The following is a 13,299-nucleotide window of genomic DNA, read 5'->3' on the forward strand; positions in this document are numbered from 1 at the left end:
GTAGTTAAACTATGGGACTCACTGCCACAGGAGAGCCACCTACTTGCTTAAAAGAAGACTGGACAAATTTGTGGAGTAAAGGGCTATCAATGGATGCTAGCTATGATAGGCTACGGCGGGCATCCCCAAACTGCGGCCCTCCAGATGTTTAGGCCTACAACTCCCATGATCCCTAGCTAACAGGACCAGTGGTCAGGAATGATGGGAATTGTAGTCCAAAACATCTGGAGGGCCGAAGTTTGGGGATGCCTGGGCTACGGCTACGCTCTGCCTCCACAGCTGCATACCAGTTGCTGGCAACAACTGGGGCTCTTGCGCTCGGATCCTGCTTGGTTTCCCCCAGGCATCTGGTTGGCCACTGTGAGAACAGGATGCTGGACTGGGTGGGCCACTGGCCTCATCCAACAGGCTCCTCTTCTGAGAGTGAGTGGGGTTGGGGAGCAGAGCTTGCTTCTCTGCCTCTCTCTCTCTCTCTCCTCTGAGCCTGGCTTGGTCCCTCCCTCCCGAGCTCCGGGAAGGGGAGCGAGCAAGCGGAGAGAGAGAGTCACACCCATCCCGGGCTGAGAGTTACAAGAGCCCAGCCCTAGACTGGTTGCTGCCCACTCAGTGCGCTCCTGCAGCAGGGATACCACGCGAGAGAGCCTGCTCGCCGGGGCTCAGCTACCGCCTCCAGGAATCCAGGACAGGATCGGGGTCTGGGCAGAAGCAGCGACCGGGACGAAGCCGGGCATGGCCGTGCCGTGCAGCTGAACGCCACGGACCCGCAGGTACCACTCGGGCGGGCGGGCAGGCAGTGGGGGGAGGTGGCCAGCTTGGGCCGGGAAGAGGGGGGGTCTGGTAGCCTCACCAGGGCTGACGGGACTCTACTTAATTTCGCGCGTCCCCCGCAAAAAAATCCTCCTGCATACTTGAAAATAAACTTGGACCATTTTTGAAGAGCACAAGTTAATCTCCCTCAAGCTCCCCCCCTCCATAAAGTTTGTACTGTATGTTTTAAAAGCTGTGCCTTGTCGAAAAGGGTTCCCCTCTCTGTTTGCTTACCCCCCCCCCCGTCCAGCCTTGGCACCTCTGGGCAACGCCCTTGGCACACGAGGCGGGAGGGTGGCGGAACTTCTGCAGCCTTTTTTTTGCAGAGAAGTTGATGGAAAAGATTGAAAGTTTTGGTGCGCGTGGAAACCGGATCGGTTTCGGGTATGGAGAGGTGACAAAGCGAGGGGGAGATACCGGGATCTGCCGATTCACATTTATTGGAAACCGAAGTTATAGAAATGACTCTGAAGAGCCGCCACCCACTCATTCCCTCTCACTTCGAAAATGTCCAGGGCTTTCCGCTGGGTGTGACCCCGCCCCATCGTACTTTGAGGGGAGGGGGTGCCCATTGAGAAGTGGGGGTAGCAAGACCTGGTGGAGGAGCGGGGCTGGATCCACAACTGGGAGGCTATCCGCGTGTGGATAGGCGGGGTGTGTGTGTGTGTAAACCATCGGCTTGTTTACACGACGTTAGTTGGGCTGGTGGTGGGGGGGGGGGTTGAGGGGCGATGCGAAGGGGTGGTGCTTTTGGAAGGAGGGTTTTGTCCGGAGGCGAGTCTGATGGAGGGGGGCTCGGATGTGCCCCCTGGGTTGGTGCACGAGACGCTGGTGCGCATGCCTGTTAAGGCGTTGGCTTACTCCGGAGTGACTTCTTTTTGTGGCATCCAATTTGCAGATCGGAAGGCGTGCAACCCTCAGGAGATCGGGCGGTTGCAAACAAGTTTGTGTGTGTGTGTGTGTGTGTGTGTGTGTGTGTGTGTGTGTGTGTGTTAGAGATCCCCTCCCAACCTCTTCGGACTTTTTGAATTTTGAGGGAATGACGCCTTTTTTGCGTTCTTTCGGGGAGCAAGGTCTGCACAGTCTTTTGCAAAGCTCATCTCTGCCCCCACCCCCCCGTCCCAAGGGTGTGTTTGTTTCTAGGGGCTGGATGAGCTTCGAAATTCCACTTCCCTCCTGAGAGTATATTTTCTCTTGGCTTAATTCGGAGTGGCTCCCTTTCGCATTGCTTGTCGAGAAAAGTCTGGCGTTCTGTAGAATGGGGAATGTGCTGCAGTTACGAATTCGCGTGCAAAAAAAAGGGGGGGGGCTTTGCGTCTTCCGCTGGATGTCACTTCGGATCCAGCCTGCAACAGGCGCGGAGACTCCTCCTGGGCTCAAACTTTTGCGCTTCGTTTCGCCGGAGAGGGAGCGGCCGTCCGTCCTCGCGGCCGCCTCGCCTGGCTCGGTCCGGGGCTGGCCCTCTAGTAGGTGGGGAAGCTCCTCCCTGCCGCTCCCCCCCCCACTTGGCCCCCCTCCAGCTGCCTCTGGAATGCGGTGGTTGGAAAGACTGACTAATGCGAAGCAGGCTTTTTAGCTGGCAGAGGGAGGGAGGGGCTGAGCCTCACTCCCAAACTTGGGATGGTTGGGGGGGGGGGTGAGTCCAGGAAGGGATCTTTCTGAAGCAGGAGAGGGGGGCAAAAGAGCCAAATGACACAACATGTTGCATGCAAAGCAGTTTTGGGGGAGTTGGGGGGGGTCCTCTGTGGGGCTGAAGGAGACACCTTGAAGGAGTAGTAGTGAAGTTCTACAGAAACTGGCTGTGGGGAGGGTTTTCTTTGGGATGAGGCTGGTGGAATCTGGGAGCTCTATGGGTCTGAGGAAAAGAACTTTGCACGTGGCTTGTCAACAGGAGCTGTGTAGGTGTGGATCAGAGTGAGATTGGGGAGGACTCATCCGGAGTTTTCAGTAAGGAAGACTCTTCGCTGTGTGTGGGGCATTCTGGGGAGCCAGGGGACATTTGCACAGCTATCGCTATTTGCAGGGCATTAAAGGAATCTCTGCAAATCCATGGGGCAGACGTGTAGACATGGAGTGTTTCTTCTGTGCGGTAGTTATGGAAGTTTCTCTTCCCTCTGCAGCCAAGGAAGTGGCTCCTCTTTAGGAACGCAGATATTTTAATGGAACCATGTGGGGTTTCTGATCTAGGGGGCTGCAAATAATTCTGTGGGAGTTTACATAGCTGAGGGGAGTGCTTGTCCCATAGCACTGGTGGGTATAATTTCTAGGGGTCCATTGGGGAGATTTATAGAAATGTGCATTTCTGAGGCTGTGCCCCCTGGGCTGTGGGGTTGAGTAGCTCTGTGCCCCACCCAATAGGAATCCACAGTGGCAATAAGCCCCCCACCACCACCTTTGTCCTGTGCACCCCACATCCTTGTAGGGTCTGTAGCAGATGTGGTTCCCCTAGCACAGGGGTGGCCAACTTCCAAGAGACTGCGATCTACTCAGAGAGTTAAAAACTGGGAGTGATCTACCCCCTTTTTGGGTGGTTCAGGTCAAAGTTGTTGAGCTTTCTTAGGAAGGAGGAAGGCCCATGTTGGGGGGGGGGGGTTCCCATGTAAAAGATGTTGAGCTTCTTTAGGGAAGAGGAAAGCAACATTGAACTTTTTTTTAGGAAGGAAAGCCCTGTTTTTGATGGTTTAGCTCATTTTAGGGGTGCAGGGCAAAGATGTTGAGCTGTTTTGGGGGAGCCAAAGTGTTTTAGCTTCTTCGTTGGGGGGGCACTGATCTACCGGTGATCTACCACAGACGTCCAGTGATCTACCGGTAGATCACAATCTACCTGTTGGACATGCCTGCCCTAGCAGATTGTAGGGGCAGCTTTGCGCTCAGTTCTGCTCTGTATCTCTGGGCAAGGCCGAGATTTGGTTAGGTGAAAAGGGTGTTGGCTTCTGCCCTGGCAGGTAGGGCAAGCCGGAGCATACTGGTTCTTTTGCTTCTTCCTCCTCCACCACCCTTGCTTGAGCAGCCGCCGTGGTTGCTGGATCATGGGTTTCCTTTGGGTGTGGCACCTCTGCAACAAGCAAACTCTGGCCTGGTGCAGCGCTACCCCCCCCCGGACACTTTCTGGAGCAGTTCCTGGCCGCATGGCAGCTCGCTCGGAGCTCCCACAACAGTTTATTTGAATTTAGTTGACACTGAACATTAACTCCTACCCCCACCCCCTTTTTTTTGTCCTGCGTGGCAGGCGTCCCAAAAGTTTTCCCTAGCACAAAAGTTGCCGAGTTTCCCCCTTAAGTCTCCACTGGAATGGACAGCTCTGAAAAGGGGCTTTGATAGTTTGGGAGTGGAGACGCTTTCTCCCCCCCCACCCCACTTTTCAAAGTGTCTTCGAGGAGCGGCCAAATGTCCAAGCGAACCAAGTTGGGGTGGGGAGGAAAAGTGACCCATACACAAAGCAAGGCCAAGGGGTGTCTTGGCCAGGGTAGCAGGCCGGACAGAGTTTTGTGTGTGTTGTCTCTATTGAAGTGGCAAGATTCATGGTTGGCGCCAGAGGCACAGTCGGTCAACTAGGGCTTTGGCCTGAGGACATCGGGGGGGCTGTGGGGGGTGGGTGGGTTGCGACCTGCTTGGTTGGTATGGTAGGGAGAGAACTTCAAGTTCAAAAACTCCCAACTCCTGACATAACACTGTGTTGGGGTGGGCTCCCAGTGAGGGCCCACCAGATGTTGCTGGCATCTAACTCCCATCACTCCTGAACATTGGCCATCCTTGTTGGGAGTCCAGCTGTATCATAGAATCATAGAGTTGGAAGAGACCACAAGGGCCATCCAGTCCAACCCCCTGCCAAGCAGAAAACACCATCAAAGCATTCTTGACATATGCCTGTCAAGCCTCTGCTTAAAGACCTCCAAAGAAGGAGACTCCACCACACTCCTTGGTAGCAAATCCCACTGCCGAACAGCTCTTACTGTCAGGAAGTTCTTCCTAATGTTTAGGTGGAAACTTCTTTCTTGTAAGGTGGAATCAGGAATGCCCCATGTTCACCACTCTTGCCTTATGCTGAGGCCTAGTAGTCCTCAGGTAGCCAACCTGTGCCTTTATTACTAGACTGCAGGTGAGGGCTCAGCTGACCGAAAGCTCCCTGATTTAAATAAATAAATCACTGGGCTTTATTTGTTGGCATGGTGGGCACATATTCAGTCACATAAATCGTAGCCCGCTGCAGCTCGTAGCTTAGGGGTGTTACGGAAGGGGTTAGCAACCTTTTTCAGCCGTGGGCCGGTCCACCGTGTCCCTCAGACCATGTGGTGGGCCGGATTATATTTTTTTGGGGGGGGGAATGAATGAATTCATATGCCCCACAAATAACACGCTGATTCCCGGACCGTCCATGGGCCTGATTTAGAAGGCAGTGGGCCGCATCCGGCCCACGGGCCTTCGGTTGCCTACCCCGCCGTAGCTGTTTAGCCCTGGCAGAAGTTTACCACCTCAGTGAGAAGCAAGACCTTGAAGTGCCCATTGAAAGACAGCGGATTTAAGAAATGGATATGGTAGAATGGGACAAGGAGGCTTAAAGCAACCTGAAGGCAGCCCTGGCTGAGCCCCCCTCCCCAAACGTTTCCTTTTCCCCTCACTGGCATTTTCTTCCCCTCAGCTCTTGAAAGGGAGCCTGTGTTTTCCAGCTTCCCTGCCTTGTCCACCTTGCACCTTCCTGGCTGGTAAGGCCAGTGTTGCATTCCTTCTTCCAGTTTATTCCAGAGGTGGTTCCTGGCCCGGTCTTCAAGGCACAGTGTGTTAATTTGCCTTTTGCCATGTGTCCCTTAGCTGCAAGGGTTTGCTGAGGGCACAATTAAGCAATGGGAGAAGAGAGAGGCACAGAAACCCCTATGAAGGTTAACATTAGTTTAGGGTCCGAAAGAAGGTATTTTCCACTGGAGTCTTTCTAAAAACACATGGGGTGCTTGCAATTATTTCAGGTACTTCGCAGTACCAAATTTAGCTGTTCAGGGCCAAATCGACAACCAGAGGGAGGACGGTTTTCAACCACCAGAAGAGAAGCTTTGCATTTTGAGGGCTGCATGCCTGCCAGCTGCTAGGTAATCCTATATAATAAAGTGCAAGTGTCTCTGCGTCCAGTCCCTGTGTCCGCGCTACTGCGCATGTGCCCCACGGACACAGGGATTGGACGCAGAGACTTGACGGACACACGCACGCTCTCTCCCCACCCTCCCACCGCTCTGCCTACCATTTCCCTCGCAGTCCTCAGAAGAATCGCGGCCTTCTGCTGGGCGCCCGCTGGCCAGCTGGGGTCAGCGGAGCGCCCCAACAAAGCGGCGGCCGTGGGAGGGGCCAGCCGGCCCCCCCACGCGCCGCCGCTACCGAAAAAGGCCGAATGTTCGAGTGCCCGTTTATTAAACGGGCTGAATGACACTAGTACTACATAACTTGGCTTTGGTCAACTGTTTTAGCTAGTGCACCACCCAAAATCAATCTCTGGCTTTCCTAATGTAAAGGCTGCTATGTTGCTCTCTCTGTCTACTTCTGCATAACCAGGAACCTGGGCATTTCACATATGGTGTGAGGCAGATCTGGGTAACAGAGCCTGGCTTTGCGTTTTCGAAACAAAGCAAAACACGGGGATTTGCCATTGCTTCTTCCTCCCAGAATCCTAGGTGTGTAATCTGATCCCTGCAAGCACCTAGCAGAAGGCTAAATCAGTCTGCAATCTCCATCTTCAGATCCAAATGCAGATCTCAAAGTTCAAGCCCAAAATGCAGACCTCAAAGTTTAAACCTCATCTGGACGACTCACAAGTTTGCGCACCGTTTTGTAACAGTTTGGCTGATTTTAATAGAGGTGTGTTGCCCAGCTGTGGATTTTGGAGTGGGGTGCCTTCTCAGCTCTGGGAGAGAGCTGTAGGTGGCTTTAAAAAGCAAACAAACCCAACCAAAAACCTCTTTTTTTGGGGGGGGGGACTGAGTTCCTTTGGACATCCCTGCTCTGCAAGGGCAGCGGCAACATTTGTGCTCACGAGGTTGGTGCACGTGAGACATGGAGTTAATTCATATGTTCCTAAAGGAAACGTAGCTTGGAATGTGCTGCAATGGCCTGGTCCTTCCAGGATTCCTGTCCAAGATTTTTTTTGCGGATGCTGCTTTGGAGAAAAACTCTTTCCTTGCCAATTTGGTATTGTCTTTGAAAAGGGTGGAACAACCCTGGACGAGAAGGACTAATGGAAAGCAAAAGGCGCCTGGGCTTTCAGCTTCAGAAATGGAGGAGAACATTGCCTTGGTGGGGCTAAGATATGGGGCGTGGAGGAGAGAAAGAGAGAGAGAAGAAAAGTGGGAGGTTGTATGTAGCTCTTGGGAAATCCAGAAAGCACAGGCTGGGCCTTGTTAGTAATTTCAGAAGCATGGTAGAGCCTTCAGCCGAGGCGGTGAGTAACCCATAAAAAATCATCTGAATTCAATCTATTTTCATAATTGCTTTGCATAACTTCGACTCTTGCATCATTCTGGTTTTGCTGGTACTAGGTGACCGGGCAAGGGCACTGGCGTTTCAGAAAAAGTTTCATTTAGCAGCCCCTCTGGCTTCTTGAGATTTCATCAGCTCGCACGGTTTCACAACTATAAGGACTAGAAACTTGATTATTATTTTTTAAAAAAGAAAAAGCCGGGACTCTCAGGTGGTTGAATCCTGTTCTTAACTGTCCCCATTCTGTCCCCCCGCTGTCCTGCAACATCTCAGCATTCACACAAAGTCCTGCCTTCGAAAACGGCTCTGTACAATTTAGCCTCCCATATGCCCATCCCTTCGTCCTCATAATTAAAGGCAGTAACCTGTTTTTTGCAGTTCTGGGACACTTGACATGTTTGTTGAGGGTGTGTAAGAGACCTGTGACCCTCATGTCCTTGCTCCTGTTTTGGTACATGAGAACGAAGGTGAAAAGGGGAGGGGGAGGAAGCTCCCCTTGCCTAGTTAGAAGACCAACAGCTGCAAGACCAATTTGGCTTTTCGTTGACAGTGTGATAATTGACAAAGGGACGGACAAACTTAAGCCTAGTTCTTGCTGAGGCGGTCGGCTTGTGTCTGGAGTGGCTTCTTCCAATTGCAAGTTGCAGCTGTATGGGGACCATAGCTGCCAAGTTTTTCCTTTTCTCGCGAGGAAGCCTATTCAGCATAAGGGAAAATCCCTTTAAAAAGGGGATAACTTGGCAGCTATGATGGGGACAGGGGGTTGAGTCCCATGGTTCAAGGTGATCTCTCTCCCCCACTCCCAAGTCTGGAGCGGTACTGCCCAGACACATCACATCCACCTTAACGGGAATCAAACTTTGACCTATCCACGAGGGCTGTTGTGGCTTTGATCCACACTTTTGAGAGCAGCAAGATTAAGCCTGAGTGTGTTAGGACACAATTCCATGAAATATTAGAGGAGGGAAACCCCAAAAGTATTTGGTGCGGAATTAATTTCCTGAAGAATCTTAGCTTTCCTTTTAAAAAATGAAAAGAAAAGCTCACCCAATTCCTAGTCCTAATGGTTGCACGTATGTATGCTTGAGGATATCTGGGCTATGCCCACTGAAATACTGTATCAGAGGGGTTTGGGGGCACATATTTTGTGTGGTTAGGGCATCCACATTACACGCATCCATATGTATTCATGCAAAAGGAAAGAGCATGCAAAATTAGGCATGTTGCAAAATCCTGCTTCTCTCAGTACAGAGTGCAGAGCGCAGGCGGCCCTGGGCATAACTGGCTGGCAGAGCAAGAGCCTCCACGAAGTTCTTTGAAGACTTGTGAGGTTCCAAGTTTCCTGACAGATAGCTGCCAACTCTCCTTTGTTCTTGCTCCAAGCGCGCCAGCTTCCCATAGAAAGATCTCTCCTGTCACCCCTGGCTCTTGTGCTTTTCTATGCTATCAATTAAAACTTCCCCCTTTCTAGTTATTGGTACCCATATCTTTTCTGCTACTGCTCTAATAGCTTGCGGGGCAGGGGGCAGAATGGAAATTTAGAACTGGGAACTGGTGCAGGTGAAGGAATAAAACCGCCTCTCCCCATTGCCGCTCTGTTCCAGTAACTTTCAGAGTCCCTGCCCCACCCAGCTACAGTACTTTTAGGTAAATATGAGACATGCATATGGTGGTCTTCCAAGCTTCATCCGTTTAGGCCTTGAGTAGACACTTTTAAAATGTGAACCCTGTGGACAAGTCTCTGGTGTGTTGTGTGTGAGCATCATATACAGAAGAAATTGACATACTGGACTCGCGCTTTCAGCATCCTTCAGTTTTATTTAACATTAGCAACCAGCTTTCAAGCCCTTATGGTTACAAAGGGGGAAAGTGCAAGGAGAGTTTTCAGAGGGTCAAGTGCTGGACCCAATTCCATGGCTTTCTGTGAGAACACAAATAAATTCTGTCAAATATATGTGGTTTTAAATTCCAGCAGATCGTAATTTTGGGGTTTATTCAGTATGGCGCCTAAGCAGCCTCGTGTTCGGAAAGGGATCATGCTCTTGGCACCAGTGTGCTATTGGGACAAAGAGAGAGAGAGAGAGAGAGAGAGAGAGAGAGAGAGAGAGAGAGAGAGAGAGAGAGAGAGAGAGAGAAACCAAAAGTGTACCTGCTGTGCCGTTGTTTCCAACAGCTGTGAGTCATGCAGAGATGCAACGGGACGCCTCGGCTGGGGTTGGGTAATTCGGCTAAATCTCTGGGTTGGAAGTGATTGTGTGAGATTTAATTATGTGGTTGCACCTGATGTGGAAATGTGTCTGCCGCTGGCAGAAGCCGATTGGTTGGAGGCAGAAGCCCTGATCAGGCAGAGAAGCAGTGGGCAACCTCCTTTGTGGCTGGGTGAGTGTCATCATTTATGTGAGCACACTCACAGCCCTCTCCTGGCACACGGTGTATGTGTGTGGGGGGGTACTGATTCTGTCAGGGCTTGTTTATCTGTGATTCCTGCATTGCAGGGGGTTAGACAATATGACCTTTGGGGTCTCTTCCAACTCTACGATTCTGTGATTCTGCTGCTCTGTGCAACTTCACCCCTTCTGCCTTCTGGAGTGGGAAAATGTCTTCTCATCTGCCTGAGGATGGACAGCCTTTGGGGCTGTTTCCATGGCGTCTCTATCATTGTCCTCCTCTGCACCCCATTTCTCCTGGGCTTCTTTGGAAGGAAGGGCGAGGTTTAAACAGGAAGGCAGACAGTAAAGATCCTCTTCCGTGAACGTAGGTGATTGAGGGGCAGTTCGACTTTGGCAGGGGAAAGGCAAAAACCGCCCTCCTCCTCCTCCTGAGATAAAAGATCTGTGCCTGTTTGCCCTAACCCGTGACTCTGGAAGGTAGGGACCAGCCCCATGCACTGTGGGAGCCTTGTGGGTGTGTTGCTCAGTGTTCCAAAGGCATCTTTCTCTTTGACATGTGGCAGGCTGGGTCGGTGGAACCTGCTGGAGTTTGATTGAACTTGGGAGGATATAGGCAGCTAGCTGCTTGCTTCCTGCTGCAGGTGTGTGTTGTCGAGAGCTGGACTGAAGACTCCTACTTGGGCAGAAGATTATGGCATCCTTAACAGAATGATACTGGCGATCTGTAAAAAGAGCCTTGCTAGATGTGGCCAAAGGGCCTTATATCCCAGCGACCTGTTTCAGGCAGTGGGAACTTCAAAGGCGGAGCGGGGGGGGGGCGGCGTCCAGAGGTCCACACAAAAACGTTTTCGTTCCTCCAATTATACGTTGACATTTTATCTTATTATATAGATCACTATAATAAGATAAAATGCCAACGTATAATTGGAGGAACGAAAACGTTTTTGTGTGGACCTCTCGGGGAAGGGACTTCTCCCTCCAACATGGAGTGCCACAACCTAAAAGCCCCTATCTCCCATTACGCATCTCTCCCGATTGTAGCAACTACTGTAGGTTGGTTTAGGCAGGAACAGTTAAGCACTGCAAAGTAGCATTTCCTCTTGTCAGTCCTGAATCTTAAGCCCGTCAGTTTTGTTGGATGACCTGGAGTTTAGTTTTGCATGTGGGAAACACCCACCCACCCAATACAGAAAACTATGGAACTCACTTCCACAGGAGGCATTGATGACCACCAACCTAGATGGTTTAAAAGAGGATTAGACAAATTCACGGAGGAGGAAAGAGCTATTGATGGCTACTAGCCACGATGGCTATGCCATACAGCCAAAGGTGATAATGCAGGAGGGGAGAGGGCTCTTGTGGCACTGTTTTAACAGGGGCATCTTGTTGGCCACTGTTAAAACAGGATGCTGGACTAGATGGGCCATTGGCCTGATCCAGCGGAGCTTTTCTTCGGTTCATAAAGAGATGTCCCTGCCTTACAATTAAATTTCAACAGAGAGCAAAGGGAGTCATTTGCTGCACTTTGGGAAACTTCCTTTGCCCAAATGAGCTTAGAATCGGCTTGGGGAGGGTCTGAAATAGGACACAAGGAGTATTGAGGCCTGTCTGAGCCCATTTCACAAAGACCGGAGCACACAGCACCGTGTTTACTTCATGTGAAGGTGATGCAAGGAGGTGATGCAAGGACAGAACTACAAGAATTCTAGGAGTGGAGTGTCACAGGGTTGGGGCACAGGCAGAATGCCAGGCTCCTGCAGCCCCCAGGGGCAACAGGAGTGGCAAAAGCTGCTCACTTCTCTTGCTCTGGCCTCCCCCCCCTCTCTCTTGTTTTTAAAATATCATTATCAGCTTGATCTTCCTTGCTTCTTTGGGGCTTGCCCCAACACAGTAGGTGTGAAGAGCTGGGTGGCGAGGAAGGTGCCAGTGGTTGGGCTTGTTCCCCCAGTACCTGAAAACAAGACAAAGGGGAACCAGCAAAAGGGCCTGTTCATGCCCTAGAGAGATCGCTCAGCAGCTTCAATAGGGGACAAGCCAGGGCAAGTCGGTGGAACCAAGGAGCCTGGGATGTGTCTGGCCAGGTTATTGTACAGTCAGCTATCGCCGAGGAGCATGTGCGCACGGAAGGGCTGGGTGTGTGTTCTTGGTCTCCACGATACGGGGTGGGATGTGTGGGTGTGTGAATTGATTGTGGGGCGTGTGTCTCTGTACTCTAGGCCTGCCAAGGTGGAACCCATGAGTGCAGCAGAGGATTCCGGGGGACACCTCTTTAAGGCGCACACTCAATCTCAAACAAGTTGGCCAGGCTCTTCACACCTTGCTGTTCTTGTGCCCCCCCCCCACAGGTCACCCCACTTTGCTGCTTCCCACACAATCCACATGTAGGCAGGGTTTTGTTTAAGCCTGGTTAAATAGGTCTTGCAGGGCTGGTTTTTCCCCTGCATTGCATCCCAAACCTACTGAACCTGTTTGACTGCAGCGACTGAAAGAGGTGTGCCTGCACCAGAAGAAGTGGAAGCCTTTCTCAGACCCCTTTCAGTTTCTCTAAAAAAAATCCCCTGCCCACATAAGTCTTACAGTTGTAAGGTAGTTTAGGTTTTCAGGACTAGGGACCTGCAACAAGTGCTGTTTGCTAGCGACATGCATTTTATATTTGGGAAGCTGCTACACAAGCAACAGCCCTAAGAGGGTGGCAGGAAACATGGGATTCTGAACACACTGTGCCTCCACGTCCCCGCTTTGAACAACATTTCTGCTTTCCTTTCCCGTCCATGCCCGTGTCCCAGTTTTGTGCAACTAGGACAGCCCGTGAGCCTTTCCTTTGTGCTGCAAATGCTTTTTCTCTCCCATGCATGCACACCCACTCCCTTTTTGTCGTCTTTCTGGGTGCTCGTGCCCCCAAGCCAACGTATCTGGCAAGTTCTTTGCCTTCCTAATTGAATTTTCACTGCCGCTCATATGACTTTATGATTTGGTGTTGCTCTGGATCACCAGTGGAACAAAGACAGGATTTTCTTCCTCTTCTATACAATCCAACCCTTTCAATCCCTGCACTGATTGGAGTAGAAGGGGCATGAAATTGAAAGGGGAAGAGAACAGGATCCTGCTTGTCCTGGGGAAGGTGGCTCCCCAATACAAGAGATTGTCCTTGCTTCAGAAGCAGCAGCAGCAGCAGCAGCAGCACCCCCCCAAGCATTCTTGGAGCACTCCTAATACACCAGTACAGATGCATGGAAAGCTTAAGTCTATGTAACCTTTGTTTGCAGTGCTGGAAGAGAGACTCTGATCTCCTGAAGTTTTCTGGAATCTAGAGAATCTAATGAGAACAGCCCTTGCATGAGCCCAAAGATCGATCTAGTCTTGAGTTCAGGATGGTATGTGTTCCTTCCTTCCTTCCTTCCTTCCTTCCTTCCTTCCTTCCTTCCTTCCTTCCTTCCTTCCTTCCTTCCTTCCTTCCTTCTCCCACCCACCCCGTTGTTGGGAGAGAATGACTGACCCCCAGCAAAACCATCCACTGAGCTTCATAGGTGAGTGAAATCTGAACCTGGGCTACCCCTATCTAAATAGGTGAGGGATGGGGAGCCCATGGTCCTTCAGATGTTGGGATTCTTAATTTACCAACATGGCATGTGGTCAGGGACAA

At 51.3% G+C, this 13,299-nt stretch overlaps 1 protein-coding gene across 1 annotated transcript in view; it reads left to right on the forward strand.

Moving 5' to 3' along the window:
* Positions 1-576: 576 nt before the first annotated feature.
* AHNAK (AHNAK nucleoprotein) overlaps positions 577-13,299 on the forward strand; it is a 62,504-nt gene continuing 49,781 nt past the window's right edge. The window contains exon 1 of the mRNA XM_035098992.2: positions 577-767. The gene's annotated coding sequence lies outside the window, so the exon portion shown is untranslated. The remainder of the gene's footprint in view (positions 768-13,299) is intronic.

Source organism: Zootoca vivipara, chromosome 17 (genome assembly GCF_963506605.1).
Source record: "Zootoca vivipara chromosome 17, rZooViv1.1, whole genome shotgun sequence".
NCBI lineage: Eukaryota > Metazoa > Chordata > Lepidosauria > Squamata > Lacertidae > Zootoca > Zootoca vivipara.